This window comes from Rissa tridactyla, chromosome 10 (genome assembly GCF_028500815.1).
Source record: "Rissa tridactyla isolate bRisTri1 chromosome 10, bRisTri1.patW.cur.20221130, whole genome shotgun sequence".
Lineage (NCBI taxonomy): Eukaryota > Metazoa > Chordata > Aves > Charadriiformes > Laridae > Rissa > Rissa tridactyla.
Genome location: NC_071475.1, coordinates 23,572,846 through 23,599,676, shown reverse-complemented (window position 1 = coordinate 23,599,676; position 26,831 = coordinate 23,572,846). Strand labels below are relative to the sequence as shown.

General features: G+C 44.7%; 2 long non-coding RNA genes across 7 annotated transcripts; one reads left to right on the top strand and one right to left on the bottom strand.

Annotated features, from left to right (window-relative positions):
• Positions 1–3,537: 3,537 nt before the first annotated feature.
• LOC128915869 (uncharacterized) lies at positions 3,538–14,392 on the bottom strand. 3 transcript variants are annotated; one of them, XR_008468782.1, is made up of 3 exons: positions 9,570–14,392; positions 5,743–9,339; positions 3,538–5,650 (listed from the first exon to the last, which is right to left on the bottom strand). It is a non-coding gene; the product is annotated as an uncharacterized LOC128915869 (long non-coding RNA). The 3 variants fall into 3 exon arrangements; XR_008468783.1 differs by having other exon boundaries at positions 3,538–6,002; positions 8,132–9,339; XR_008468781.1 differs by having other exon boundaries at positions 3,538–8,269; positions 9,133–9,339.
• A 1,957-nt stretch (positions 14,393–16,349) lies between these two features.
• Positions 16,350–25,992, top strand: LOC128915673 (uncharacterized). 4 transcript variants are annotated; one of them, XR_008468724.1, is made up of 3 exons: positions 16,350–16,455; positions 16,878–16,978; positions 22,754–25,992. It is a non-coding gene; the product is annotated as an uncharacterized LOC128915673 (long non-coding RNA). The 4 variants fall into 4 exon arrangements; XR_008468725.1 differs by having other exon boundaries at positions 21,364–25,992; XR_008468723.1 differs by having other exon boundaries at positions 18,530–25,992.
• The last annotated feature ends 839 nt before the right edge of the window (positions 25,993–26,831 follow it).

Sequence of the window (26,831 nt, the reverse complement as noted above, 5' to 3'; positions counted from 1 at the left end):
GCACGCAGCCCCCCAGGTCGCCGGCTGCAGGGCGTGCCTTCCCCTCTCAGGGCTGGTGGGTGGTAGAAGAGGTGACAGCTGCGTGAGGTGCCACCAGGGGGATGATCTACTCAGCCTGGCAGCAGAGCTGAAAGAGGAAGCAAATAGGCTGAGGAGCATCAGGGAGAGTGAGAAAGAAATGGATTGGTGGAATCAGGCTCTGACCTCCCTGAGTAAAAAAACAGAAGAGCCACGAAGAAAACCCCGAGCTGAAGGAGATCTGGAACCTTCCCCCTGCCAGACTTAGGGCAGTAGACAAAAGGAGGCCAGTGAATGGAGGCTAGTCTGTACTAGGGGAGGCAAGCGAACTCCCTCCTTGCCCACATCCCCCAACCAGGTGCCTCTACACAACAGGTACGAGGCTTCTGAGGAGGTAGGCCAGCCCATGGATGGCATGGGAGATGGTTTGGCTACACCAGAAGAGATGCCGGGACCAGCAAGGCCTACCCCCAGTTTAAAAACTGCCTCTACAAGGAAGAAGAGGTGGGTTATAGTAGTAGGAGACTCCCTTCTGAGGGGGACAGAAGGCCCAATGTGCCGGGCAGACCCTCTTGACAGGGAGGTACGCTGCCTCCCTGGGGCCCGGGTCAGGGACGTCACTCGAAAACTTCCCAGCCTGGTTCGGGCCTCGGACTACTGCCCGCTGTTGCTCTTTCACGTGGGTGGTGACGAGGTGGCAAGACATAGCCCAAGAACAATCAAGAGAGACTTCAGGGCCTTGCGAAGGTTAATAAGGGAGTCTGGGGCACAGGTTATCTTTTCTTCTGTTCTCCCAGTTCCAGACAGGGACACTGTAAGAAACAGACCTGTGCAATCTATCAACACGTGGCTCCGTGGCTGGCGTCACCGCCACAGTTTTGGGTTTTTCGACAATGGGATGGCCTACACGGCACCAGGCTTGTTGGCGTCGGACGGGGCTCATCTTTCTGAAAGGGGGAAGAGGGTGTTTGCTCATGAGCTAGCGGGGCTCGTTGACCAGGCATTGACCTAGTCTAAACTAGGCTTGTTGGGGGAGGGGGATGCTACCCGACTTGCTCCGCTCTGGTGAGACCCCACCTGGAGTGCTGCCTCCAGCTCTGGAGTCCTCAACACGAGAAGGACATGGACCTGTTGGAGCAGGGCCAGAGGAGGCCACAAAGATGATCCAGGGGCTGGAGTCCCTCTGCTGTGAGGACAGGCTGAGAGAGCTGGGGGGGTTCAGCCTGGAGGAGAGAAGGCTCCGGGGAGACCTTATAGCGGCCTTCCAGTACCTGAAGAGGGCCTACAGGAGGGATGGGGAGGGAGTCTGGATCGGGGAGTGTGATGACAGGACATGGGGTAACTGCCTCAAACTGAAAGAGGGTAGATTTACATTGGATATCAGAAAGAAATTCTTTGCTGTGAGGGTGGTGAGCCCCTGGCCCAGGTTGCCCAGAGAAGCTGTGGCTGCCCCATCCCTGGAGGGGTTCAAGGCCAGGCTGGATGGGGCTTTGAGCAGCCTGGTCTAGTGGGAGGTGTCCCTGCCCATGGCCATTTATCCTTTTATTGCTAAACGCTGCCAACTGTCAGCAGTTCATACTATCACGACAGGACACGAGGGAGCTGGAAGCATCCCAGGCCTGGCTAAATACAGCAGAGGCTGACTGAGAGCGGGGAGGGGAGTCCACGCCACCCCCGGTTTGTGGGATTTCCCTATTGGTGCCTGGGAGGAGCTCTTTCCCCAACTTTTGCATTTCCTAGAGCTTTACTACAAGATCACAGGAGATCCTCTGAACTGTCACGGGCAACACACTGGTGGTGCAGGAGAGAGCAGGGAAGAGACCAACCCTCTTCCCAGCCTCTTCTGGAGGAGAATAAACTGGGATGGGCCTACTGCAAACAGTGGTAGGAACAGATTTCTTCACGGGAGGCAATAAAACAACCTATTTCTTCCTTTTTTTCTTACCTTAAACCCACGGTTTCTATGTGCTCTCCGCCAGTTAGGGACGCGTGGCAGCTGCAGCGCACTGTTAAATTACAAACACCAGTTTCCAAAGCAGCCTCAGGCTCAGGACTAATCCTTGAAAGGGTCTACATCAATATAGCTATTTCACAAATTTTAGTAATATTATTTAGTAATATTATTTTAGTAATAAAAGCATTTCATGTTGAACCAAAACTGAGACATCTGTATTTGACTTGCAGGGATTCTATTCAGTGCCTGACTTACAGGCTTAAAAAAATGTGTGTGGGCATTGTCCATTTAACCCTTTAAAATGGCTCAAAATGGCACTCAATCTAAACCCAAACAAGCCACCACCCAAAAACCAACAAAAACAAAAATGAGAAAAATACGAACATCGCTGGCACAACCCCATCCTGACTTGATGTACCAGTCTGGGCACTAATGTGGCCACATCCCTCAGCAAAATAACTGTTGCTCCACTTTCCTCCCCTGCCTCAACATGCTGTCTTTTAAGACATACGAACATTTAGCAGGACAGCAGAGATCCTGCATTTCTCTACATCCTCCTATTACCTAACTGTTAATGGACCTGAAAATGGCAAATTAGCTGGCTTAAAAAATTCCATTGCTAAGAAGGGTTTCATGTCGCAGAAATTAGTAGGTGGCAAGCTATTAAAAATGAGTGGATGTTAAAATAATACATTTGACTGACGTATATTTTTTATATATAAACGTCTTGAAAGTCAAAGTCTCAGTTTAAGTATGTTTCAATGAATATTTTGTCATAGCATATAAAGATTTTTTCCAGGGTTTTACTTAATTTGCTCCCCCCAAAAAAAGAATTGCCTTTTATACTTTATACATCCATTAAGGAGAATTTAAGCCATGTTACTCAAAACCTACTTTTTTTCATAAGAACTGATGTATATTATATTGGACAAGTGAAAAATGATGTGGTTCTACTGCAATATTAATGTCAAGGCCAAAACTCAACTCATGTTGGTGATTCCCACTATTGCAGGCAGCTCTTCCCCCGCCACGCTGACACCGAGCGTGTGCTGTGCATTCACTGCTGGGGCTTGGCCCGTATTTAAATAGTGAAGGACTTGACGCTGCGTTTTACAAAAATAACCAAGTGCAGGTAATCACGTTGGCTCCACAAATGGGAAGCACCACGGGACTGTGATCCAGCCCTGCCTGCTCCATCCACGTGATTTGACCTTGATGCCATCGTAAGGGTTTGCCCATGCCAGCTAAGAATTGACAAATTGCATACCGGACCTTGAAAAGATTACAGAAAAAATAGTGGGTGTGCTTATATTGGAATTTATGCTACCGGTTTCATTGATAATTGTAATAGCAGTTGCACGCAGGTAGTAACTGGCTTCCAATGATTGAAGTAAAGACAATGCATGAAGAAATGCCTTAGTTTGAAACAGATAAATAGCTCTACTTCAGGAGAGAGAATGTATTAAATACCAAACAATGCATATATAACTTTTTATTTCTGACATATTTCTAAACTATCTGCAGTTAAGGAACTGAACAACATCCTCTATCTATATATCTTTTTGCTGACTTCACACATCTTTTGATCAAAGTACTTGGATTATAACACATATCCAAACACCTCAAATGCTACAACAGTTAAAGTAATAAGAAAACCACTTTTCAGTACATTATCACATTTACTCTCAAGATGAATAAACTGAGGGCCGTTAACGTAAAATGCCTGCAAAACGACCCTCACAAATCATAACCAAAATGAGGATGGAGCCGAGGTGTCCTGTCCCCGTGGCCTAAGCAGCCAGAGATCCTCCTGCAACCCTGGCTGCACGGCAGCCCCACTGAGCACCAAGAAAAGGGCTATACTGAGGGGAAAACAAACTTACTCTGTATCAAGATACTAATTTAGAGTGTAAAAAATTCAAAGTGAATGTTCTACACAATCACACAAAACCCAAAAAGCATTCAGGGTTGGCAGCGACGCTGGCTGACTGCAACACACGTTGAAAACAACACCGTACTTCCCACGCGGGGTTTCCAGGCTCTCCTATGGATACTCCTATTTTTGCACCCGCGCATCCCATCTCAGTGGCGGAGCACCCTTCCTTCCAGCATCCTCTGCTAGTCTGCACCACGCGTCGCAATTCGCAGGACACGAAGGTTATGGAAAAAAGAGAAGGACTAGAGAGCAGAACAGCGACAGGCTGCTAGCGCATTACAAATTATTTTCTAAATGTACCTGTGACTAGAAAACTCACTACGCTACAATCAGACTCAACATTCAAGCAGATGTTTTGTCTTCAATTCCCAGCGTAATGTCTCCCATTTACTCCTCCTGCTTTCTCTAGGAAAGGTCTTGAATCAGAAAGATGGGCGAAGAACAACGCTCCTTAACTATTGGCCTGAAGCCTGATGGCTTCGCTCCTATCTTCTAGCTAACTGACAGAGGTTTGCTACGCACAAGAAAACTGATGTATGTCTGAGACCTGAATGCCAAATCTTCATTCCCATGGAGTAAGAATATCCCAGGTAAGCAGAGGACAGAACCAACCAGCTCTGCCCCAACCACGGTTGCAGTTGTGTCCGCAGACAGCTGTGGGTGGGCTGGAGATAACAAAAGATGGAACATAATTGCTATGAAACCCAGGTATTAACATCCCTAAAGGGCAACGTCTGATCAGTGTGTGTGCGCACGTGCACCCTGCTCATGATTATACTTGTCTGGTTACTTTGATTTCTTTCAGTCATTAATCTATTAACTCTAATTTCCTAGCTACTGGACAACACACGGCATATTTAAGGAATGTCTTACATGTTTTCTATATCCCTTTCTAAAAGCAGGGAACCAAATGCCTTGATAAATATGCAAGCCTTGGTGACAGCAAGGGGTTGTGCCTGTGGGAGACTTTCAACAGCGGACCTTTAATATAGGTCCAGTCCATGGAAGCCTTTAATATATTTCAGTACCTGGCACAAAGCAGTTATTTGAATGTTCCTCAAACAGATGCTGTGTTAGCTTTCAATGTTGTTGAGTTATTCCATTCTCTAAAAAATGCATTTTAAAGATGTTAATGATAACAAAAGGATTATTGCTAACAAGGCGGAGGCTGACTTTTGGAAGAAGCTTTCATCACAAGGTAATGAAAATGTGAACTGAAATGAGTGAACAAAACCAAAAGATGCAATTCTGAATGAAAAATTTTAAGTAACAAAATAATTTACCACCACAAGGAACCTCCCTTGTGTTAAGATGCAAAACTCTTCTAATTAGAGATGCTGGATTGTTCCAACATCTCCGAGCGGTAAACACCCAAGAGAGCACTTAAATGGAGACCAAGGTGTTCCAGCAGAAAGGAGAGTGTCCTGGTGTAACACAGTGGTATTGCACACGTGCTGGGTGGGATCAGAGATGCAGGAGATCCCGTTAAGCTGTCGTCATCTCGGAGAAGGGAACTGCCATTGCCATGGAGATGTTATGACAGAGACCGGGGCTGGTTCTAGAAGTCCAGTGCCAGGGCAAGGGGATGCTCTGGCAGCTGTCAGAAAAGGCTCTTCCTCCTGTGGCGACCCACCACCACCATGGAAACTTGGAGACAGATGCTGTCGTGCCCCGTGTGTCTGGAGCTCTTCACGCCCCCCGTCCTGGTGCTGCCCTGCACACACAACTTCTGCAAGCAATGCCTGGAGAAGATCACGCTACACCAGAACTGTCACCACGTCAATGGGTTTTTCCACTGCCCGCTGTGCAGGAAGGTAAGGAGGGGTGATCCTACCTGCTCTGTGGAAGCTGGGCAGATGCCACATCTCGGGGTTAGGAGATTTCTGCTTTAATGTGAAGTGGCAGGGATGCCCCATCTCTTCACTGGAGCACCACGGTTCTCTCAAGGATTAAGACGCCACGTCGGATTTGTCATGAACGGAACAGGTTATGCGCAATCACTCCCATGTTTTTCATAGCGTGGCATCTGTGTTTCTGGTCCCTGAACACACTGCTGCTGTTGCACCAAAACCTGGCCGCGCAATCCTTGCATTCCTGCCGGAGGAAAAATGTGCAAGTGCTAAATCCCATCTTCTTTAAATGAGATATTTTCTAGGATTCGGACTAAACAAGATATTTGCTTACCATTGTTTCCCCGTTTGACAGGTTGCAGGTTTACTACACAAATAAATCAGCAGATTTTCTTGAAATTTGGAACATCCTTATTTTAATATCCATATTTTATAGACTTCTGTAAGTGTCAAGTCCACTCTGAAGGCTTTTCTTACAGTTAGATTCTGCCACTAAATGCTAATATGCTAATACATAGCATTTTAAAACCTCCTCATAGGCTTTATGGAGACAAAACCTTAATTCAGGGAAAGATGAAGACATCTGTATTCCCTGTCTAACATGCAAGTAAATTTACTGACTTCAGGGAGTAAAAGGTTCAGGACTGGATTCTCATAATGCCTTCAGGACATGCCTCTGAATATTTAAAAAAAAAATAAATACACTTTTTGCCTGTTAACAGAAACTATAAGATCTCTCTGCTTGATATGCTAAATTCTGTATTTCAGACTAAACAATGCAATTCCCATTGGTTTAGAGTAAACTCCCTATACTCAGAGGCAAAGTATGGGCAAGCGATAACTCAAAAGCCTACAAGTTACAAAATACATGTTTGAACCAACTGGTATTTCACCGCGGTTCAAATCTTATTAATGTAAATAGCAACTAAATAAAAATGATGTATTTTTTTCTGCATTATACTGAATTATCAGAGAAACAAAGCGCTCCCGTGTCACTCAAACGATTTTACCATTTTTTTCCTTTGTAGATGATTTATTTGAGGGGCAGAGGAATTGCCAGCCTGCTACGAAATAGTCTAGTTGAAAGTATACTGGAGAAATTTAAATATGACCTTGAAACAAACTGTACTCAGGAGAAAAGACAGTTGTCCCAAATCTGTGAAGAACATGGAGAAAACATAAATTTGGTATGAATTTTTATCCCTTTTCATTTTAGTAATCTGCACGCTTTCTGTTCTGTGAGTGCTAAGTCAAAATTTTATTTGTTGGAAATCCTAGCGGATGGTCAATACTTCATGAAATCCTTACGTATAGCAAAGTTGTTATCATAACAAACTATGTAATATTAAGATACAGAAATTTATTCCAAAATTGTAACAAAAATGATATAATACTGAATATCGATAAGGATTTCTTACCCAGAATATTTTGATCCATCCCACCAACAGGGAATTTTCTGCAGCCACTAGCAAGCAGCTTCATAAACTTCAAAAGAGCTGTCACCTTTTTAAAAGTGAAGCTCAAAGCTCAGCCTTTGAGTAACGGCAGAACTAACACTGCTCTTATTGAACCCGATCAAGTGGTCTAAGTATCTTCTTTGCCTTTTCTAAGCACTGCACTAAAATGACTAAAAGCGACCAGAGTTTCCTTCTCTTGTTCATACTGAATACCCCGCTTCCCAATAATCCCCCGATGAAGGTGGCTGCAAAAGCCACAGATGCCTGGCTAGAGGTAAGCACATGAGTAGTCCCATTGGAATCAAACCTCTGAGAGGTCCAAGCTCTCATTCCTCAAGGAGTTCAATCATCCTACTGCCTTTCCTACACTACTACTAGAGAAAGCAACACCATAAATAATCATAAATAGCTCAAAAGACACAAAACCCCCTTCATTCATTCCAGGACTGGAAGACCTAGTGCCACAGATGGTGATTAGTCATCAGTTTTTAGACACATTGTGGATGCATATTGCCCATTTGTCTTTGAAAAATGCACCTCCTCTTTGAATTCTCCCACTGGCTCCCCATTTCGCTGCACCTCACTCAAGCTTCTCATTCACACGCTCCGAATTGTTTTACAAAACTACATCTGCCTTCTGGTCTGCTCTTCTGTCTCACAATGCCATTTCAGTATCTCCTCCTGTTCCACCGGGGAAGCCGTTGCTCATTGCATCCCACACGCATGTGCCTTCATTAGCCAGGCGCAGAAAGCTCTTCCTGGGCTAAGCCATAAATCAGAGTTCTCTCCCTCCTATAAAACATTTCGGTTTGTGTGTGCTAGTGTACACGTGTGTGACTGCATTGTCTAAGATGGTAACACGATTACAAACAGAGGAAAAAAACATGCATTTATCCTGCCTGCAGATAGCACTTACCTCCGTCGTTCTTAAGTTTTCCAGGTACGGACCGTATCTTCATCTGCAGTTATGCATCGTTTTCCACTGTCCCCCATCACCAGTGGGGTATCTGGCACTGCTTATCACCAAGATGCAAAATACATAATCCCATGTGTGCTGTAAGGGCCAATAACGCGGCTTATTGCGTGGGAAACTTCCCTGTACCACCTGATAGCAAAACTCACAGGATGTACAGGAAGCGAGTACGCTATTTTTACCAGCAACTAAAAGGCACGTGGTTTGGCAAAATTTGTATTATGTACTGCAAATGCCAAGAGAACAAACCCAGAGTAACAGCAATCTTGGTTTGGAAGACAAACACTACAGTTTCAGCAGCAGTACTCGGTTTTGGCACTTCTAACAGTATGTAATGACAGACAGACCAACAAGTTACTTGGGTTATTTCACCTGTACGTAGATACTGACTCTCGTTGTGTATTTTTTTCTCTCTCAGATGTGTCTGACTGAGGACGAGCCAATATGTGCAATCTGTAAACTCTTTGGAAAACACAAGGACCACAATGTTGCAAAAGTATCGGATGTTTACAGTGCAAGGAAAAAAACATTCACGACAAAACTAAACTTAGTTCATAAGAAATCTGAAGAAGCTAGGAAGGTACAAGTGTCCTATCTGAGGTGATACTAACAAAATCACAGGACCCCTGGATGTCCAATAGAAGATGAGAGCGCTGCATTTTGATTTCGATAGTAGGCAGCCAATTTGTAGGTTTTTGCAAAAAAAGGTTAGGATATACAAGACAAAATGGCTTAGCAGGAAGAGAATAAGAATATATTTTAATCCTTACTTAGATTGTATTATAGCCCTGGCCAAACTGGCTCTTTGATTTTTGTTCAGCTGGGTATAACACGAGTTTTGAATACCGAAGCTTCTCCCATGTCTTCGCAATTTGTTAATGCTCATTAAGTAGCTGAAGAAACACACTAAGCTATAGAACTGGCTGTGGGCTTGCAAATCTTACCTTCTGGTCTCTGCAAAGAACACACGGTCCTTACAGTCTGCCATCCCAAACACTTGTGGTAACACATGTACAGAGCACAAATATTCCTGGAGAACACCTTGCGACCGATGTCTTTACTAGGGAAGCGGGCTTGCAAGGCGGCACTCTGCTCACCCTGGTGCTATCTCCGCAAAGAAGGCTTGAGCTCAGCGCAGTCTCCACAGCTTCCTAAAGAAAACACATCACCGGCATTCTAAGAGATCCATTTTACAAAGCTGCCGGCTTTCGGGTCACTTGCTAACCGAGACACAAAATAGCAAAATGTTTTGAAATGCATGTAAAATTATTTATATTTTCATTTGGTGTTGAGCACTAACGGCTGCCAGAACTGCAAAAAGCACACAGTCTATAATGTATATCTGCATATCATATTTTTTGAAAGTTAAAAGTGCACTTACCTATTCTAAACATTCCTTGGAGACATGGTTATGATGCAATACTGTCCTGGCTGGAGGTGGAGCAGAACCTAACTTTTTGTTGCTTTATTTCACACAGGAAACCGAAAAGCTGATTAATGAGCTAGCAGCTGGTGCTACAGACACCAAGGTAATGATTGACACAGTCGGAAGGGGGTTGCTGAAGGGCATACGGTACCGAATGGCTGAACTGCATTCCAAGTTACACCGTGACTATTCCACAAAACTGGAGAAACTGCAGGTAATCTCAAACGAGGCCGAAGAGTCTGGACAGCTTTACCAGCAAATGGAAACCCTCCTGGAACAGCACCAAAATCCTCTCCAGTTTCTCCAGGAAGACAAAAAATTCAAGGAAAAGGTAGAAAAAGCACTAGAAGGAAAAGCCTCCTATCAGCAGCAACCAAAGCATAACATTTCAATGCAACAGTATTTTGAAGAGCTCATCAGGGGAATTAATATCAAGGATTATCTCTCTACTGCAAGTGAGGAGATGCTTTCAAGTATCACGGACATACCTGAGACATATCAGTCGGAATGTCCTGCCTTTGATTTTTCAGATGAGAGTCCTGATCACGACTTCTGCAAAGAAGTACTGCAACTATTTGAGAAGTCAAATAACAGCAAGCAAGATCATTTTGAAAATGCAGCCCTCCCTGCGCTGCAGCACTGATGCAAACATCAGCATTAGTGAAAACTTAGTTTTTACAGCTTTGCTGACAGGCTAAATTAAAGCACTCTCTCCTGACATTTAGCCTTGATTTCCCAGTCATATGTGCTGCCCTTATATTCCATCAAACAACTGAAAGTTACTTTGAAAGGTAAACAGAATGAGAGGTTTTTAGTATAAATTCTCACAGAACGGTTAAATTCTGCCTTAATTTAGTAGCTAGCAGTAAACTTTTTTAAAAGGCAGTGTATCCTAAGAAATATGACATCAAGCAAACCGCAGTACCTAAGCTTCTGTGAAATTCGAGGCTACGTTACCTTTGTAGTTAGTTCTCAATAGTCCGCTCAGAGAGAAGAGGTGACCAGTCGAGTCTTGTCATTGTAGTACTCATTTGTTAGATCTTATGCATGTAGCCACACTGTCACCGCTGCGACTCTTAACTGTACCACCACAAATTAGTAACTGTTGGGAAGCCGGCACTAAAAGAGTAGCCTAGGACGGGGTGAGACGGGCTGTCTAACCAGGGTGGGTTTAGAGATGGCGGGGAAAAGGAGCCTGTGCACAGCCTGCGCTGCGAAGCCTCCCCACGACCCTGACAGCTGCACGTCCTTCAAGTTTATTCCCCGTGAGAAAACGTAATTCACATCCTAAGCGCTGAATTTGAGCCTTAAACCACGACCACGCACGGTCAATTCCATATAAACCTCTGTACTAAGGCTAGGTTAATAACTTCAGGGAATTACAAAATAATTTATTTTACGATGATAAATGTTAGGCTCCAACACTTCATATATTTGGTAATATGACAATTTTCCCAGAACAGTCAACAATATATTCATATGAGTGTATCTTTTAAATTTTTGGCAGGTACAGAGCTCACCTGACACTTTTTTTCCTTACATCCTTTCTCTACAATTCTTTGCTCATTAATACAAAAGCATTTCTGGTTTTCAGAGTAATGACTGCTCAATCTCTGCACATTTTAACTTCGGAAAACTTAAAAAGTTATCAGCTTGGGGTTTTTTTTTTGTTTTGTTTTGTTCTTCTGGTAGTATCAGGACTACCTTTTGGGAAATCTAACAAACTCAGGACATGTCAAATAGTACTCCTGGTGCTATGTTGAGAAGAGATCCATCCAGAGGATTCTGGGGGATTATTTTGTTCCAGGTGTGGAAGGTTTCTTTTTAAATTACCGTATCAGATCAGGCCTGGGGGTGGTAGTGATCAAAACCCTGATGCTGAAGGCTTATAGGATCAGCCCCACACGCCCCTACTCCGTACCAAGCCTCCTCGTGCGAACACAGACGTCGCTGATGAGGGTAACAGACGGGACTGGGGCCAAAAGCTGCTATTTCCCCACAGCTCCCTGGTACCCCATGTGAAAGCGGGATGACAGGCATACCGGTGGAATGCAAAAATCAATTCTAAAACGAGCAGATATCGCACCCCCGACTTGTTCTGCACAAAGCCAACCCCAAACTTGCTCTCCTAACTACTCTCAAGACGATTTTGAGAGAACATGCACCAGCAGCTCTATTGTCCATCTGTCGCGTTGCACACGCTTAATGCAAGAGTGGGGGAGACAGTCCTCGTACCAAACTCCATTTGATGCTTTTAGTCTGGATTCCAAGGTAGGTGTTTGGGTCCACCCTTCTTCCCCTCATTCCTTTTGAACTCACCGACCACTTTCAAGCCAATTTAACTGAAATAAGTGCAAAAAAGAGTTAAGTTCCCTCCAGCTTCATGATGGTTTTCTATTAGCAGTCTCTGTGAAAAGAGGGTGCAACATTAAGTTCAAAAAATTTTTTTTGACGTTACAGGATTCACATGAGAATGGTGGAGAAATATGAATGCCCTAATTGTGAGAAAAGCTCCAGCTGTCACTTGTACATTACTAATGGAAATCCAGAAAATGAAAAAAAAATTACTAATGAAAATCCAGAAGCAAACAGAAAACCAGAATCTGGGTTTCAGCAGTTCCCGTGCTATGTGACCGCGCACTTCCATATTCATCAGGCTGAGACACTCGCTCCAGCCCCAATGTTGCCAGCTCTTTTCACACTTTTTTCGTCTTTACTATTTTGACCATCTTCTAATTTTTGTATAATTTACAAAGGCACATGTACATATGTTTTCACTCTTACGCAGAACGGATGGAACTGGGACCAACCACGAATCTTATCGCCCTTATCTCTTGCTTCTCACTTAGAGCCTGCCGAGGTGCTGCCCTAAGATGCTGCTCAGGTGCTGTTTACTTGTCATGACCGCTGCGTTCGGAGGTAACCTGACCTCCACGGGGCTAAGGTCACAGCTTGTAAGCACTCGCTGCTGCAGCCAAGCAATGCTTAGCAAGTCAAATGCTCAGAATAACTTCACTGTCACTCCTGATCTTTTGCACTTGGAGCAACCGAAGCTCAAGCGCGGTACAAGGAAATCTGCAGCAGCCAGTGACAACGTGCCACCTCTTTACCGCATCTACCAGTTCGGGTCAGAACTCGGGCTTTCTACATCGCCCCTTTTTCAAAGAACTGAATTTGACAAATTTATCGTAACAAGTGGTTTATACATCTGAATTTTTTTCTTCTGTACTGACACCAACTGCATTTGCCCACAGCGTTTGTTTTCAACATTGTCTACACTGTGATCCACTCTTAGATGAGGAAAAGGCCTTCCAGTATGTGAAGGGGGCCTACAAGACAGCTGGGGAGGGACTTTTTACAAGGGCATGCAGTGATAGGACGAGGGGTAATGGCTTCAAACTGAAAGAGGGGAGATTTAGATGAGATATTGGGAAGAAATTCTTTGCTGTGAGGGTGGTGAGCCCCTGGCCCAGGTTGCCCAGAGAAGCTGTGGCTGCCCCATCCCTGGAGGGGTTCAAGGCCAGGTTGGACGGGGCTTGGAGCAAGCTGGGCTGGTGGGAGGTGTCCCTGCCCAGGGCAGGGGGTGGAACGAGATGATCTTTAAGGTCCCTTCCAACTGTAACCATTCTGTGATTCCTAACTTCCTCAAAGAAACAGAGAGTAAGGCGAGCAGAACTATTTGGCACTATTTTGCAAGACCAAAGACTCTTGCTAGGATATTACACATAGTCTCAGCGTGCTTTATCTGCTTTTAAAAAAATTAGTGCTATTGAAAATGTCCTGCTAACCCACAACTATGTGCATTTCCGTAAAACAGATGGGCTGGCACTTCTTATTAAAATACTACTTAAGTCAGGCAAAAAGTGATAAAAAAATTCACTTTCTGAAGAAAAATTTGTCATGTTAACAACTGTCTGGTGCCTGATTGGACAAAGTGTGGAATTGTTCTCTTCTCAAGCCAAAACCAATGTCACTTCCCAATTATGGGTAAAATGAGCAATGGCCACAAATGAATCAGTCTGCATCTGGCAAAGCGCAGGCCCAAAAGAACACCGTCACTCAATAGGTATTTCCTGCTGTGAAAATAAATGTGTCATCGATCGAATGCTTCATTTTTTTGAAAAATGCTTCTGTATCCCTCCCTCCTCGTTTACCTGATAGCTGGGATTGACTTCCTTATTACAGCACTCCGCTTCTCCGGCAAATCCAGCCCTCCCGCAATCCTCACTATAGACAGCACAACCTTACTAAAAACGTGTCCTTGAATTTACGCATACCTCCTACAACCTTGCTGAATATGACTCCTGAAAGACAACATTTAGTAATTAATACTTCTAGCAAATTCTGGCTGTGTAGTAGCAAGAATTAGGAGGGCGCCTAAGCGCGTTGACGATTGTATTTTGCTCCTGAATGCGTTACTTGGACAGGCGTCTTTCTAGGTGCTCATACCCCATCTTGTGACCTACAGTGGAAGTGCAGGAGCTCCCAAAGTGCAGGAGCTCCCAAAGTGCTGCTCGGTTGTACCTGGCAGACACCTGGCAAAAGTTTCTCACCCTAACAGGGGCTGTAGCTTCTGTATTCGTCAGAAAATGCGTCAAATTACACCTGAAAGTAAAGATTAAAAAGTCATTTAGCAGCCGGCCGAATTTAGTTGTCAAAGTTTTACCTGCACAGGGATGAAAACTGCATTTGGGTTCACCTTTTAGCTACCGAGGCATCATAACTTAGCTTGTTTGACATGCAAAACGTCTGCCTTCAGACAGGTCACTGCTTAATCACAGAATGGTTTGGGTTAGCAGGGACCTTAAAAGATCACCTAGTTCCAACCCCCTATCACGGGCAGGGACGCCTCCCGCCAGACCGTAATCTGCTCGTTGGTCTCACCACTGAAAACAAGGCTCCGTGTTCCCTTCTCACATTTGTGATAAAAACCGTTACTTGTGAAGTAAGACAGGACACCACACACGTAAGAGCTTCATCAAAGTTGTTCATACAGAATTGTTAAGAACTCACAAAAGTTTATTTCTAAAAGTTCTCAAAAGAAGAAAACAGAAAAGCTTACTTACAAAGACTGTCAAGAATACTCTGCATTCACAGGTTTTTTTAAGGTCTCTCTATCCCAATGATCTTGTGAAAATTAAGAGACACAGAAAACAGATCCGTGTTTGAAGTTTGTTTTTAAAAGATAGCATTTCCCTCCCTGAGCTTGTACCAGCCCTGATGAGTCTGATGTTGCAGACACACTGACAAGCCGAAGCAGCACCTCCCTTCCTCTGAAAGACTGTGATGTGCCTTGTAGCCCCTGTGCATCCCCAAAACATTAACAAATCAATCAGGAATATAACCAGGAAAGGTATTTTGATCAAGTAACGACACATTAACATAACACTTCCAAGTCAGATTACTTCTGAAGTAGAACAGGATAAAACCCAAAGGCAGATGCAGAGAGAAAAGTACAGACAAACTTTGTCAAAAATACACAAATTGCAACAGTGTCAACAGCGACCTAGAGATTTCTCTCACCCAACTGCAAAGGCCAGTAACTTGAAAACAGGAATTACTTACAAAGGTGGCTGGCAGAAAATAGGCGCTTCTTCCCAGCAAAGAACAGTAACGAACTCATTAGTTCAAGAGCTCATCGGGATTGCAGGGAAGGATGAAGGAAGAGAGGTGCGTCTGTGGTCGCTCCCCAATTAAACAAGGTTATAATCTATCAGAGAATGCAATCAGCAAAACATTTAAAACTCCAGTCATGTTGCTCATTCAACCATCTACTTAAATAGCCCATGAAGATATGATGAAAACAAAAGCTGTCAATGCCAAGGAGAAAAGCCACTCTTGCAAAGCTGAAAAGCCAAGAGCTCTGTATAGAAACTGCACGTACACGTAGGGTATTTATCGGGAACTGTTTCTCCTCACCCATTCCGGAGAGTTTCCTAAAGACACTGCAGTTGGCCACACTGGTTAGCCACTTCTGGCTGCAGGTGGTGTTTGTCATTTACCTGGTGCCATACTACTTGGCAGCGGGCAATAGTTCAGATGGCCGCTGTTCGGAAAGATGTACGCGCGCTCACCGGTCTCTAATCTTTCAACCAATTTCCAGCCTGAGCAGCTTACAAGAAACAACCTGGAAGCAGGCAGAGGGGCAACGGCGACGGGCCAGAGGGATCCAAAGCCCCTAAGCCAGGCAACGGTGCTAATGAGAACCAGGGCTAGCGGCTGCCCTGGGAACTCGAGCCACCGCTGGCCGTAAAACCACAAACCCTCGCATGAGTGACTGCGGGCTGGAGGGACACACACTCTGGTCCGACAAGGCAAGGCCAGCCGGGCCGGGCAGACCCTTCCTATTGAGGGTAGGCCTGGTCGCGGGCCTGCGGGCAACTGCGGCACCGGCATGGCCGAGAGAGGCGCCCTAAGGCGGGGGAAGACAAGAAGCGGCCCTAGGGAGGACGGGAGGGCCCGCGGCCCGTTCAGCCCCGCCGGGCACCACCGCGGCAGGGCGGCCGCCGGGGGCGCCATTTCAGGGATGCCCCCGAGGACGCCTGAAATAAATGGCGGACGGGGCGGAGACTTTTCCCCGCTACCCAATGAGGAGAGAGAGTGCCGGGTGGAGGCGGTGCTGCACCGCCCCAAAGCCAATGGGCGCGAGAGGCGGCGGATGATAGACGGGTGGCCCCCTCCGCCTGGCGGCTCCGGGGGGCGGGGCTTGGCGCCCGCTGGCCAATGGGGAGGCCGGCGCGGGGCGCGTCGCGCCTTCCCGTGGTGCTGTGCGGCGAGCGGCGGCAGGAGCGGCCGCGACTCCATCCGGGTCCCGGCACGGCTCCGGGTCACCCTGCGGCAGGTAACGGGGTGGCGGCGGCGGGCGCGGTCCCTGCGGGGCGCCGCCATCGTCCGCCCGGCGGGCGGCGAGCTGGGGGCAGCCGGCGGGAAACGGCACAGTAGGGCCGGGGCGGGGCGGCGGGCGGGACGGGCGGCCCCGGCCCTCTCCCGAGCGCGGAGACTTCGGCCCGGTCTCTCCACTGGGTGCCGGGGTGAGGGCTGCCCCTAGCGAGGCGGGGGGGGGGGCGGTGGCGGCTGCGGCCTCCTGCCGCGGCGAGAGAGCAGCCGCCGGGCGGGGCCTCCCCGCCCCCGGGGCTGTGCGTTTATCGTCGTTATTTTCCTCATGGAGGCCTTCTTTTTTTAAAATTATTTTATTATTTTTCCTTCCTTCTCTTCCTCCCTTCCCCCCCCCCTCCCCGCCCCCCCCCAATATCTCTCCTCCAGACTAACTTGAAGGCCCGGAAGTGCCGCCCCCGGGCGCTCCGGACTGGTGGGTCGGCCCCGCCGCCCGATGGGGATAGGCCGCGGATGCCGTCAGCGCCTGGGTACGTCACTTCCGCTATCAAGTATGGGGGCAGGGGAGACCTTGGCCTTGGGGGGGGGGGCAGACCCCCCCCCCCCCCTTCCCCGGGACATCCCCCCCCCCCCCCCCCCCCCCCGGGGTCCCCCCGCAGCCCCGGTACCGGGGCTGCGGGGGGACCCCGGGGGGGGGGGGGGGGGGACGGGACGACACACGACTTGATTCCGTTAAAAATATACATAAAAATCATCTTTTAATCATAACAGCGGGTCGCGTTTAACCCGTGACAGAATTTAGGCGGCAGTTAATCCATCCCTTCAAAAGGCAGTAGTGTTTCTTTAACTTAATTAAAACGATATTCAAGAAGCAGGGCACCCGCTTCCCAATCCTCGGAGCCGGGTGAAGCGTCCTCAGCTTCTCCAAAACAGTTGCTGACTGGTGTGGCTCCTGTTGTCAAATTTGACGTGTTCTGAGCAGCAACATTCGGGTAAATTCAAGCTGAATTTACCCAGTGGGTTATTTAAAGTGGTTGGTCCAACTTGGCGGCAGTCTTTAAGATAATAGATAATAGATTTAATATTATTTTTTAGGCCGTGTAGCAGGGCAATCCCTCAGGAAGAGGGACTTACTAAATAGCAGTGTTGTGATATTTTTTTTCCATATGACATGGTTGATTGTAATTTTTTTCGCTGAGCTTTTCACCCAGGTTGTACTCTGTATCTCTCAAAGGCAACCTCGATTCATACAGGTCACGCTTGGAAGTTATTTTGCATAATCAGACGGGAGACGTGGCAAAAGGAAGCTTAGATAAAACATCAAATCACTTGCTTTATTTTTCTACTACTACTAACAAGCTGTAACCTTATTTCACTTTCCTTTTGATAAATGCCTTCTGTATTTTTCGCTGTTGTTAGTAGCAGAAAACATCAGTTCATCTGCAAAATAGTGAAAGGCTCCCAGGTCTTACAAAGGGCAATAGATGTTTGATTACGTTGCTAATTAATAACGTTAAATGGCGTTCTTGAAAATGATGCTTTCATGCTCTGATGTCATTATTTGATGAATTTGTGTAATTGTATTAACGTGCAAACTTTATGCAGAAGAAAAAGTTGGCCCACGTGCTAGTAGCAGGTCCCAAGAGATAAAAATCTAGCAAATAAATACACATTTGTACATTTATAAGTATGCATCCCTGTTTGGAGCAGGAACGAGTAACCAAAACGATGGGTTTCCTCTGAGAAGTGCGCTGAGACCTTTGTGCCGTTTGAAGCTGTAGCTGAAGTGTGCTCATACACGCGCTTCTTCTGCCAGTGCGCCGACAGACGCGTATTCAAAAAGGATTTGTGAAAATCTGATAACATTTTAGCGTAGACGTTTTCCTTACATACAATGTTATCTAATCTTGCCGAGGTTTTTGCCAGCATTCTACAGTAGGCATGCACCGTTTATACACAGATAGTTTAATACTAAGATTGTATCATCGAGGATGTCTGCAGGAAGATGCTAGGATTTGGATTACTTTGGTTCTTTGTTCGTATTAGAAATTATGATGCTCACTTAGTTTACTTTTCCACAGGAGATACGCCTTCGTTTGGTGCACGAGTGGGCAGTACTGACTTCTAATTTCTTTCAGACTGTGATTTCTGTGTGTTTATATTCCATCTGTAACTAAATGGTTAGAGAAACAAGTCAAAATCAAACAGAAAATTTGAAAATGTGGCAAAACCGTAATGTTTTACGTTATAATTACTTAAAACCGGAATGCTTTGTGTTAAAGCAGTTAAATGTAAATGGATATAGATTTTGTTTAAAAAAAAAAAAAAGGCCTTTCCTATTGATACAGTGGGTAAATACATTATTGGTGAGAATCAGCGGTGTTACTCGTACGCTGTTATGTGAAACATTCCAAGAAATACAGGCGTGGACACATCCCTGTCTAGGTGCATGGACTTTGGTACTCTCACCCTTAGCGTTAAAGCGCGTCTATAAATTTGTCTAGCGTTGCGCGCTGAAACTGCTCATACTCCTTTTCTCCTCTTTTTAAAATTTGCCAGTTCAAACAAATATTGTGGTGTGATTGACACTCACTCCAGTCTATTGCTACTAAATGGACTGCATGTCCAAATAATTTTAAGTTTTTGGGCATAAGCAGGGGACTCCTAAAAAGACGCCTGGACTTCAGCTGGCAAGTGTTACCTTCTGGTGAAAGAGTCTTTGCTGTCTTGGTCTCTCCTGTTTTCAGTGCAGGTAAATTTGCTTGGCACAAAGCAAAAAAAAAAAAAAAAAAAAAAAAAAACCACCCAAAAAACCAACCAAACAAAAAACAAACCGAAAAACAACCCACCGTCTAATCTGTTTAGTCTTAATCTTCACACAGTTTTTTAATTTACAGGTTTGATTTTCTTTTATACTTAATTTTACCTGCTGGGTTTCTAAAGCTGACTTTAAGCACGAGAGTAAAATAAGTCTTTTCAGATAACGGGCTGTTTACAAATTTACAATTGCCCAACGATGTTTTCGCAGAAGGATGTACTACAGCGTTATATACTTGGAGTTAATGTATCTGTTTATCTCCACGCTGCATGTAGCAGGCGTCAGAAAAGCACAGTTTGTGTAGGAACTGCTCCTTCTACAAACTCACTTGCAGCTTCAGGTGGTTTCTTCTGTGTTGCAAAGTGGGCAAAATAACTGGGAGAATAAAGCATTTGTCTTTTAGGATCACCCTGAGAAGAAATGGGACTTTTGTTATTTCCACACATACACGTTTTGTTCCTCCAGCAGACTAATGAATAAAAATCATAATTATTATTTGAGCTATTTTTTTCTCTTTCCAAGGCTGGAGAATAGCTTAAGAGTGCTCATGTTCCGCTTTGTGGTACTAAACAAGAACGTGTAAATTCTTGAGACTCTTTTTCTGTGCAGTTTAGGGTCATTTTGGAGGTTTTAAACTTGCAGGTAGCTCAAGAAAACCCTGAAAAGCATCCGCCAGAGCCCACTTGGATTCTACTACTGTCACTTCTCTCGGACACAAATTAGGAGGAAGGCTCTAGCAAGATGAGCACTTTATTTGTGCAAAGGAGAAGGTACAGTCCAAGACTGTGAATATAGAAGATGAAATATTTTTAATTGACAAAACCTTTAGTGTCAGTAACTATGTAATCTTACTGAGCCTCTTTTGGAAGAGGGTGAGGAGGTAGGTGTGCCCGTAGCACGCGATGGCAGATGTGCAGGGGCAGTTGAGTGAAGCGAGGGGAAGCAATACAAAGGGTAACGAAGTTTGTGTTAATCATGCTGCTCCCTTTTTCCCCCCTCCAATCCCCACCAGTCAAACAACAACAAAAAAAACCCCACTGAAGGAACAAACCTGAGTTTGTAAGGCTGCGTGTAGTCCCTGGGGACGCTGGATGTGCAGGTTCGTGTCTGGAGAAGGTGGCAGGAATTCAGTCACTGAAAAGAGTCCGTAGGAGTCTGGTAGCGTGGCTTCAAGGCAGGGCGCGCTACTGAAATCATGGGGTAAAATTGTGAGGAATTGGTGTTAGTGCCGGTATTGTAAACCCCGGAGCTCCATCGTGTGGCGAGAGCTGTGTGTCACCAGGCTGGAGCCTCAGCCCTGGGCTGCGGTTGACAGTGAACGCATTCATCTGTGCCACTGCTGCGTGAAAGTTACACAATTAGTGTCATTTTCCTCACTGCCACTGCTTTGGGGATTTTAAAATACAAACACATGGTGACTGGAGAAATACTGCTTTGAACTCAGCCTTTAAAAAGGGAAGCAAATTAACCATGTCTGTCTTAAAAGCTTAAAGTCTCCATAGCCGGGTGTTTGTTGCTGAAGGAGAGAATACGCCCTGAAGGCGAGGATAGCCCTGAAACTCTTGTGCCGTGCTGAGGTGTGATATCATCAGCTCGGTGACCTCGGTAGCGGGGATGTATGCAATAGCCGATTCACTCGATGAGAACATACCAAATCAGTAGAGGCTGCGCCAGAGCATAATTTATCAAGCGTGCTGTCCATCAGGCTTCTCTGCTGCTGCGCGTGCCAGAAAACCTCAATGCATGACATCAGAGAAGCAGCATACAGCAGGCCTCCAAGGAGACCTGGCAGGTCTCCTTCTGTCAAAGGACACTGCAACTTGAGCGATACGGGTCTTAAAAACCATGAGAAATAACCCACAAGTTAGAAACCCTCAGAACTGCAGCATTAATGTAAAGCGGAACACTTAATTTGCTAGACCTTGCGTGAATACGCAGTAAAAACCAAAAAAGCAAAAGGTAATCTGAACTTCCAAAGGAAGATTTTTTTTTTTACTAGAATTTTAATTCTTTTAATTCTATACCCTTCTGGTAGTAAACGGAATAAAAATGATACCCGAGCGATGCAACATCAATAAACTTGCTTTTCTGCAATAGGTAGAAGACAGGATACCTGATGAGCTTTCATAAGGTGTATTTGTTACAGAATGAGGTTTTCCTACCATCTTATGTGCACTTTATGATCTCAAGCCAGACTACTGTATATAACCACAGGATAACAATTGGAAGTAAGTAATACATTTTTTTCAAGGACTTTTACCTTAAGTAACAGCCCATCCAGATCTGTGTTAGATCTTTTTTTTTCCAGGAAGGTGAAAGGAGACGGATTGTTGAGGATTGAGGAGCTGCAGGTACTTAACAGGAATACTTGGTGGTGGCAGTAAAAAGTGATTTAGAATTGCCGATAATAGAACTGGATTGGGAAGTCCTGCTAGTGGTGGAAATAAAAATAAAAGCTGCTTGGTACGTCTTCTCGAGTTGGTTAGGTTTATAGCTGACTTGCCTGAAGGTGGTGAAATGCAATGCTTTGGTTTCTAGGTTTATTACAATCCTTGTGTCCTCCAGGCTTAATTTTAAAAAAGGAAATTCAGAAGTGTCGTCTTACGTATTTGATACATTTCGCGTTTTTGACTTCCGCTTTTTGTGTGGTAACACCTATTCGGTTTTTCAAAGCGCTTAAAACATTTTCAGTACCTCAGGGAACCACCAGCTTCATCTTACAGTTCCTTCTGAAACTAAACATCTGGGACTTCGGTAACTCCGTGGCATCCCTGAGTAACAAAGCGAAGATAGCGAGCTGGCTCTTGGGGAGAAATGGGGTCTTTACATGAATTCTGCTCGGCTGCTGAAGGTTTAGATGCAGGAACGGGGCACTGAAAGGACTGTCAGCTTCCCTACTGAATATCTGCTTGCCAGCAGGACCTCTGCCTGAGCTCATTCAAAAGGACGTGGTGCGTGCCAGCGCTTCATAATGGTTTGACTTTGTCCCAGTGCTACCGTTCTAATTTATTTCTGGTTTAGGCATTAGGACCAACTGCTCGGGTCCATCTGTGCCTGCTAAAGTGTACGTTCTGGTAGGCGTGTAAGTCAGCAAAAACAAATAAAGGGATTTATACGAGTTACAGACAAGATGTTAACAGTGATTCACCAAAAACCGTCATCAATATTTGTATAAAGGATTCTGGAGTAAGGGGTTGAGGGGGTTGTAAAGTACTTTTATTTTTTTCTCTGTTCAAGGAATAACGTCATCCCTTTGTATATTAATTCACTGGATCACGCGTTGTGTTTTTTGGCAGGGACATTAACATGCATTAGGGCACTCTCGTTCTATCAAGGCTTTGTTTGAAGAGTGGTCTGAAAACCTCAGTTTAGAATTGGGGTGAAATACTACTAAAACATGTATTTAACTTTTGAAAACTGAATTTCTGTAAACATTTTCAACTGTCTTCTGAATTACATTGACAAACCAATCAGTTTTCCTCTCCAGCTCTGTTCTCAAGATGTCCTTGCTAAGAAGGGGACTGGAAGGCATGCATCTGGCTGGCAAGTATTTTGATTTCAATATTCTACGCCTTTTTACTTCAGGACGATGTTGAGCCGTATTAATGTGGAACTTGGCTTTAAGGTTATGTCAGGAGCAGCTACAGAAACTCGCTTGTTTCTGATCCGAAACCAATGTACGTTTTAAGTGGCCTTTTGGTAAAGCAGCTTAACAATTAAAATCAGGGTATAGGCTGTAATCTTAATGAGTTTCATTTATAACAGAAGAATCCCTGTGCGTGGGACTAATGTAACTTAAAACTAACAGAAGCAGCACAAAATACTACTGACAGTACATTATTTTGAGCTATTAACTGTTAGCTGAAAAAAGTTGCTGTATGTAATATATTTACTTCATCAGGATTCTAAATATTAGGGCCTCATATTGAGCCATGTAAATTGGCTGCATTGCTATGGTCCTAGATTTTATTATTTTTAAGTTCTAAAGAGAACGACATTTAGATCTGATGTTTCTGATAGACTTTTCTTCTAATTTCAGATTAGAGGCTACATCTGTGGAACACTAATAGCACTTTTCCTTCAACAGACAAGTTTAATGACTGTGTGGCTACTTGCTGTGACTGCTACAACTTGCTACCTGTCTAAAGATGAAACGTAGTAAGACCCAAGCAATTGGTAACGTTTTGAAATTAAGGAATCTTATCTTTAAAATAACTTTATGGGAATGTTTTTCCTATGATCAGTATTTTATTCTGTAAATGCTGTCTGCAGCTAGCCTCACTCGTCTCTACTAAGGCACCGCTCTTCCCCCACCGGCTGTGAAGACGCCTGCGCTGTGGGATGAGGTAGTAGGTTGTATAGTTTTAGGGTCATACCCACAACTGGGAGATAACTATACAATCTACTGTCTTTCCTAAAGTAGCAGAAAGTCAACAACGGAAGCTTCTCAATTTTAAGCTCGCTGTCAGATTCTACCGAACGGCTGTACTTGCAGTGCTTATAGGGGAAGATATTTCTGTAACATCTGCGGGTAATCGCGTTTAGATTTTTCTGATTCTTGGTGGAGCTAGGTTATCATTCTACATTCATTTTTCTCCGCTAACAAGTGAAAAATGAAGAATAGACTGATCCCTGTATGCGTATGGCGGGGTAATCGAATACAAATGAGTGCTGTTCTAATTGGTGTGTTGTTTAACGTTGCTAACTGAAGGATCGAATACTCTTTAAAGTATGGTTAGCTATGTAAGCTCTTGGCAGAAGTATATGCTTCTCTGTCAGAGTGAGGTAGTAGATTGTATAGTTGTAGGGTAGTTATTTTACCCTGTTCAGGAGATAACTATACAATCTATTGCCTTCCCTGAGGAGTAAAACAAACCGCGGTCCTTTGCCGTCATTCGTGTCCGCATTGAGCAAAAATAGAGCTGTCAGAGAAATTCCGGGTTGTAAAGCATCAAATTAATCAGTGACGGAATTTGCAGGATTAACAGTCAGTGCCAACGGTGCAACCCCCGAGTGATACATTTGACTAATACGACTTTTCTTTCAAGGTGAGCGGCACGGTGCCGACCGGGTATGGAAAACGCTTATGTTACTAGGTTTGGAGTGGAATACCCCATAGAGTGGAAATTATTCTAAAACAATTTGGGTTTGAATGTAAAACCACACGTAGCTCAAACTTACATATTGTGACCTAAACTGTTTTGAGACCCCGATTTCTATAATGCATTAAAGTTCCATGACCCCAACTGCTTAGTAAAAGTTGGAGAAACAACTTAACCATTACGCTTCGCTAATAAAGCTGCTTATTTTTCTCCGGTTCTAGCAAGTGACACTTCAACAATGTAATACGAAATTAAAGTTGAATGGTAAAAACTGACCCCTCACCTTTTTGGGGGAGTGTAAAGCTGTGAAGTTTGAGCGCCCAAGATCCAGAACTGTAATTTTTTTATCCGAGCTGGTTACTGTTTTTATGTAAAAAGATGTTTTAAGCTTATTGCGTTCTTTTTCCTCCTGACGTCCTAGGTGTACCCTGTCTAACTGCTTCCGCGCTAGTGCGACCAGCTAGCATCTTTACTATCGTAAGAAAGAAAAGCATGAAAATGCTTTTTGGGACTGAAAGTTTAGTGTAGTAGACGAGAGTGAAAACGGAGCCAATCATCAGTATTTAAGCCCGGAGTGTTAGAACCGGTTAACCGCTTACCAGGCAGCGCTGACAGCCTACGCTTGCAGTACGTGCAGAAGACCAAAAGCAGCTGGTAAACTAAACTGCCTTCCCAGAGCAGCTGCTAAGCAAGAGGAACTGCCCAAAGGAAGCACTGGGCTCCTAGGAAGAGGTAGTAGGTTGCATAGTTTTAGGGCAGGGATTTTGCTCGCAAGGAGGTAACTATACAACCTGCTGCCTTTCTTAGGGCTTTATTATAACACCAGGACCGTTTTGGCTCCATCCTAACCTCTGCAGCTTTGGTACGTGAAGAGAAGTGACGCTATTTCTGAAGGCGCTGAGGCTTAATGAAACCGGCGTATCGGCAGACTCGGTACCACACTCGAGCATAGTATCGCTAGCTGGGATTCAGCATGGCGACACGCTGCGTTTGGGGGTGCACTCGCCACTCCGGTGATTTTGGAAGGCAACTCCTTTGAGAGTTAAGATCGAGTTCCCCGCCATTAGGATGGAAGTGGTACGTGCGTCCAGTTGGGGTACTAATACTAAAACAGGTAGCTACAATTCATCGTCCTTTGGCTTTGTGCGTTTCAGGTGAAAAAACTAAAAGTTTTCCTTCCCCAGAAGGATCAGCTTACAGCTCACCTGAAAGCTGGTGGTTTCTCGACAGGTACGGGCACTCTGTTCTAGTAAAGCAAGCTCTCAATTATTTGCAGTCTTGCAGGAGGGAAGTTTTCAGTGAGTTAAAATGAATGATTGCAGGGTTTGTCTCTCATGGAATTGTATGCTAAAAAGTACACCGTCATTTTTTATCCTGCACTACAGCAATAGTTCTGGTCGGGCTTCAGCCGGACACCCAGTACTACGGGATACGGAGATGTTATTTTATCTGCTGAGCATCTTTTATTTTAGCATTAACGTGTTATGCCTACGCCAGCCACTATTTAAACTTAAGACAGAATCTTAGAGATGATGAACGTGTTAAGTGTCCTTCTATTGAACATCCTGTATGAATTTAACTGTCCACATTTGACTTCATTAATAAAATACAGTGTTTTGTGCAATTCTCACGGTGAATGGACTTCACTTTCTCCAAAACAAGGAAGTGAATTTTGCGGGAAAACAGTGCCCGCATTATTGAAATAAAATCAAGACCACTTTGCAAAGATTATAGTGTTAACTAGAGTTAGTGTTAACAGATTATTCTGGTGTTAACTAAAAATTATTCAAGCGTTAACTATGACTTTTCTTAAAGAGCTTTGCTACAAGACTTTGCAGGGGGGGAAGGTGGGGGGGTGGAATCCTTCTTTCCAACCTTGCTGATGAACATGCAGGAGCTCCGCTTTCTCCAGAGCCGGGTTCTCAGCACAAGTTGAAGTTTCTGCCTGTAAATCCGGAGGGGGGGAGGGTGGGCTCCACTAGTCTCAGCTGCTTTGTGTAAGTGCATCTGGTAAGGTGTCAACAGGTAGGGCTGAGGCAGAGAAACAGCTACCAATGCATTTGATTTTAGCAGTACAAAACACCTGAAAAGCGTTAATATACTTAATATTTTGTTAAGTAAGCATAAGGAGTATGCTTATAAAAGACTTAAATCATCTCCCATGGCACCCGCCACAGCTGTAAAGCCCCTTTTGTGAGAGAAATTAACAGAGCTTTGGATCCCAGCTGAAAGCGTGCAGCTGTTTTATGTTGTTGGGAGTAATATTCAAGTTTTAGGCTTGATGTGCCTATTTCTGCCCTTGTGTTGCCGTAACACTTGATCCTGGCCTCAGTGCCGCTGGGTTTCTTTAACAGTTTACTTCAGAAAACAAGAAGTAGATGGATGACGCTTTTATTTCTTAGTCTCTGGCTGAAGTTCTGTACAGCTCAGTGTTATTGTCAAAGCCACCTTATCTATATTTTT